Source organism: Triplophysa dalaica, chromosome 9 (genome assembly GCF_015846415.1).
Source record: "Triplophysa dalaica isolate WHDGS20190420 chromosome 9, ASM1584641v1, whole genome shotgun sequence".
In the NCBI taxonomy this organism is placed as follows: domain Eukaryota; kingdom Metazoa; phylum Chordata; class Actinopteri; order Cypriniformes; family Nemacheilidae; genus Triplophysa; species Triplophysa dalaica.
Window position 1 is genome coordinate 19,532,446 of NC_079550.1, and position 5,594 is coordinate 19,538,039.

Sequence of the window (5,594 nt, forward strand, 5' to 3'; positions counted from 1 at the left end):
TCTTTTGTTCTGATACTTAAGTTTTTGCAATATCATGTGTCTAATTCATGCATGGGCAACTTATTAAAAACACAGAAAAACACGGATCCGCTCCATAAGACCCCTCCTCCAAATGACAGTCTGGGAACCACATATACTGTGAGAGCTGGAGTCGAAAAGCGGAGCAGCCAATGGACGGAACGTCCACTATAAATGATAAATATTCCCAACGAGTTATTATAGAAACAATTAATGAAAGTATTGTATATAATATCAGCAAGTCACTGGTATACAGGATTAAAGTCCACAAAAACTCATACCAGCGTTCAGTCACAGTCCAGGTGAATCCATATATGTTTCATTGAACTTGCTCAGCGCGTCATAACGTGTCTATGGGTTCATCAGCGTGTGAGCTGTCCGAGAGCCTGGTATGCTCGCAACCACACGACTAAGTTGCCAGCGCTCATAACATCGTCCAATTATCTGTCTAAACTCGAACAAGCCCAACTGTTTAGCTACTGTATCTTCATTTACATATACATTTACATTTACATTTACATTTATGCATTTGGCAGACTTTTATCCAAAGCGACTTACATTGCATAGTACTATACATTTGCTGCTAACTATGTGCAATCCCCTGGGATCAAACCCACGCCCTTTGCATTGCAAGTCCCACGCTCTAACCACTGAGCCACAGAAAAGCTTTGTTGCCAGACAGACCCAATTGGCCTCGACCAACACACAGCGTCCACATTGAGATCTGCCCCTGAGCGCATCAGGTCTCTTAAATATCCTCTTCCTCCGTTGAATTCAATCTCCCTCTTTTGATTCACAGACGGAGACGCGCCAATAGAAAGGCTCATGGGGACTGGCCTAAAGCCAATAACCACACCCCCTAGCACAAAAACAGGTCCACAAGGTTCATTACTCATGTGTTATGTATTATATGAGTGAGAAACCACAAGTTTATTTGTTATCTCCTGTTCTCATCCAAACCTATTGTTTTATCCAGGGTGCGGAAAAGGTAAGGGTGAAATAATGCTTTTTATTTAATTTTATTATATTACATTTTATGTAAATTATAATAAATTGTATTATTAATCTGATCAACTTGGTCATCTTCACTTCTAAGTTTATATTATTCAAGGGGCTGCTCCCAGTGAAAAGGGGAAGACTTATGAAAAACAGATGAACTGGTTTAAGTCAGGACATTATGTGCTGCGGTTCTGCACACATTTGGTGTATTTGTAGTTTCTAAGTCCCGTTTCCACATATGAGCAAACATTGTAATCCAGGAATGAAAGTAAAGCTGTTACTTCATCTGATTTTCCAAGGTACAGTATCCCTTTTGATTTATACATGTTTTCTTTCTTTGAAAATGTTTACATGTATGTATTCATGCAATATGTTGGCTACTAATAGATCAAATGACAAATAAATTGAGTTTGAAAAGATACATTTTGACAGGTTGGACTACTAAGTAAACATTAATGTTAAAATAGATTCTGCTTATTATCTCCATTACAGTTTAAGGAAGTGTGTGCATCCATGTGTGTGTGTGTGTGTGTGTGTGTGTGTGTGCATGTTTGTAGCCGTGAGGCGTATATATGTTTACTGCAGTCACTTGAACTTGAACAAATCTATTGAGAAGGGGCGAACTCCTAAGAACTGACTGTACTATGCAAACAGGAAGGGAGAAAATTGTGTTACATTAAACATTGGGTTTATTTAATTGGCATGACCTATAAAACCAAAAAATTAAAATGTCAGGTCTAACAACAAAATTATTTTCATAACTTTTTCTCACAGGATTTCTCCTATATGAGACTTTGGCATGGGAAGTGAGGATGCCAAAGGAAATTCATGGTCTCAAAGGTTCATGTCTGGTTATACCATGTTCTTTCTCCTATCGTATCCACCCATCAACCCAAACAGAGTTGTGTGGTATCAGTGGGTCTCTAAAGGCTACCCTATAGTTTATGATCACGAATATCCATCTTATGTAATTGACAAGTTCAAAGGAAAAACTGCTTTATATGGCAACTCTTCAAATAGAGACTGCAGTCTTGTCATTACAAACCGAGATCAGTCCCACCATGGAGAGAAATTATATCCATGGATTGACCCAGACAGTGTTGGATGGCGCACATACAAGTTTTATGATGTCACATCCACGATTCTTGTGGACGGTATAGTTCAAATGTCTTTATTGTGTTCACAAGTTTTTATATGTTTTATTATTCTTGATTTCATAAAACAAGGTTTTATAAGTGTAACTTTTCTGCTTATTGTAGCAAGCCCACAGAAGCCCACCATCAATGTTCGTGGAGGCGCAATGACCGGTGACACCATAACAGTGTCATGTGAAACCTACCACACCTGTCCGTACAGCAAACCAAACATCACTCTGAAGGTTATAGAAGGATCTGATAAAATACAGGACATTTTTGGAATAGGTCAATGGAAAATCACTCTGACACGCACGGGTGTCATGAAAGCTGAGCACTCAGATATCAAATGTATAGTGACACATTATGGAGGCAAAACAGCAAGAGCTACAAAATCAAAAAGTGCAAAATGTAAGTATAAACGTTATGAATTGCATCTATGTTTGCTTTTGTTTTTTTCTGGGTTTTACAGATTCAGAATGTTGACAACACAGAACTTTAAATATTTTTTCAAACTTAAGATGAGTAAAATTTTAATTTATAACACGGTCAGTTCTGGTCCTTGATTCTGATTGGTTGAGCGGAGATCTAAGCCGTTATAAAATACCCCGATATATATAACGGCTGACCGCATTACCTACATCACTGCGCCACTCTTGCTACGTACAGCCAAATAATTGTCAAAATGTCCGATTTTGTTGTGAATTTTGATTTATTTGGTGGGCTAAGCTTGGATAAGTGGTGGGAAGATATTGACATGACAGACAAATAAGACCAACAACAAAGACGACTTTATTAATATTAATTAATAAAAGCGATATTGAAGACATCGAAAGTCTAGAAATGAGGTGAATACTCATAAATAGACTATGTGGTCTGTTCGTGCTTTGCTGCGTCTGTGTTGCTTGGCAACCGCAGTTTTGTAGCCACACCTGTTTCTGAGGAACTACTTTGTTTGGTGGAAGAATATATTTCTATTAAAATAATTACATAATATTTGCTGTGTTTTACTTCATGAAACTTTACTAAGCATATGGATTAACCGTGTTATAATCCACGGTTATTATAATCCTCTGCTTCGCCTCGTGCCTAACAAGGCCCCTTAGCTGTAATAAAATGCACTGTAACCCACGGCTTCTTGGGGCTTATTGGTTTATCATATTCAGCTCTTTCATGCAGGTATAATGAAAATCTTAGTATGGAGGTTTTTCCTATGTATATGTTTTGCTCTTACGGAATGAGAAACAAGAATCTCTGTTTTTACTGATATTTATCCATTTTTATTTCAGGTATCTATACAAAAATTGCCATTGAGCCTGACCGTGCAGATGTCATAGAGGGCGTTTCAAAGAAGTTCACATGTACCATCGACCATTCCTGCCTGAAGAATCCTCCAACCATATCATGGAACTATAAGAACATGGAGGTCTCAAACAATAACAAAAAACTTTCAGAGTTCAAATCAGCCACCTCTTCCACCATAACCTTTGTTAGTACCAAAGAACACCATGACAAGATGTTGAAATGCAGTGCAAACATTTCGGGGGAAAAAACATTGAATCATCTATTACTTTACATGTACAACGTGAGTGATTCAAAAACACATGCCTGACTTGTGAGTCGTCTGTGTGTGTCATCATGTATGTAGTTTTCTCTTTTACAGATTCTTCTACAGATCCTCCAAACCAGCGATTCCTGTCCAGAATCCAAGTATAAGTGTTGTATTTGTCTTGTAGCTATTCACATAAATTATAATGACCAATGTTTGACATGCTACATCCTTTTAGCCCTTTCCCAGGGTGAGGCTGAAGTGATGACCTTTGACTGGAAGACCACTGGCTTTACATCATAGTCCCCTCATCAGTTATCTTGCTTCTCATGTGCACACTTGCTGGAGTCTGTACATACAAGAGATGTCACAGGTATGTGTGTTACATCGTGTTTATTCTTCTCCAGAGATAGGGATATGTGAAAAAAAAGGGAAACTAAGTTTTTGCTATCAGTATTTTTAACTTGTCAATATTATTTCTGTAGGCGGCCACCTGATGATATGCAAGAACAGAGGTATGCATGACCTATTTTTATCATGTATTTTCTACTTTCAAACTAGACCACTTCAGACAGATACAAGTGTTTTATGTGTTATTTTGATACTTGTGAATGTGAATTTCTAAATCTTTTTAGTTTTCTAGATCTGGTGTTTTTATTGTATTTAAGAATGATATTCAAGATGTGTGTCTTAATACAGCTTCATGTCCACAACATCACACATTTTTTGTGCAAGCAACATTTGTCACTTTAGAAGCTCTATGTGACAGCATCAAAAGTCAGCAGAAATGGAAATGCTGATTTTAATAGCAACCACCCATGTATATTTCTTACCTAATGATGTCTAAATTACTGCTTACAATTGAGTATATTACTCACAGTACCATACTCTATGTGTCTATTTGGTGTTGTTTTGGATGATATCCAGCACTATCAAATCTCTTTTTAATGATATCAACTTACTATTGTATCAACATTACGGTTTTAATTTGATCAGTATTTTGTCATTTTCCCCTATTTTCACCCCCTCCTTGCATTTGACATAAAATAAGTAAAATTATGAACTTTTATAGCACCTTGATAAGCTCCAGGAATAAACATATGAAGTTTGCTAATGACTTAAATATATCTTATTTGTGATTCAGACAGCATCACTTCTGCTTTGTTTTTAGCATGTGTGAATTATAACGTATGATGCTGTGTGTGCATCAAGATGGCTACATTTAGACTTGTAGAACATGGCTTGAATCTGCGTTTCAGCCTTTAAACTTCATGCTCTAAATCAACAGTAATGGACCAGATCTTTATGTCTGGGTAGAAACTGCAAATACGGTTACTGTTAAAAATTACGTAAACTGCACCACATTTGCACTATGTGATTATTTCTGTTTTAATTGTTAATATTTTGAAACTATACGGTTCATGGTATTCCTCGGTCGTCTGATATAATCTATAGTCAATGCATCAGGATACAAATAAAGTATTAATCAAAGTCTGTTCATTAAAACTCACAACATTGTACTTTTCTGGTTGTGGTATCTAAGCGTTTATCTGATAAAACCATCTGTTCACAGGTCAAAAGATGTGTATTCAGAATCAGCCAAAAATACTTTTTCTAAACCTCATATGCCATCACCAAAGAGGTATTGAGCATTCAAAATGTCATTTGTTTTTGTAATGTTTAGTATAAAGATAAAAGTACATGTCAAAGTGGAAGTAAGAGTTAAATGAATGTACAAAACAATGCTAGTTTCCTTTAGTAAATTTTTGTGCCATCTGTCAGACATTGAATAAGATAATTGAACTCACTAAATACTGATTTAACTGTACTGTAAAATTAATCTTTCAAATTATTTATTAACTTCCTTTTTATTTCTCTCCTGTGCATTTCACATC

General features: G+C 36.4%; 1 pseudogene; it reads left to right on the top strand.

The window, feature by feature from the left end:
* The first annotated feature begins 1,167 nt into the window (after nucleotides 1-1,167).
* On the top strand, nucleotides 1,168-3,866 carry LOC130428198 (sialoadhesin-like; annotated as a pseudogene).
* Nucleotides 3,867-5,594: the final 1,728 nt, after the last annotated feature.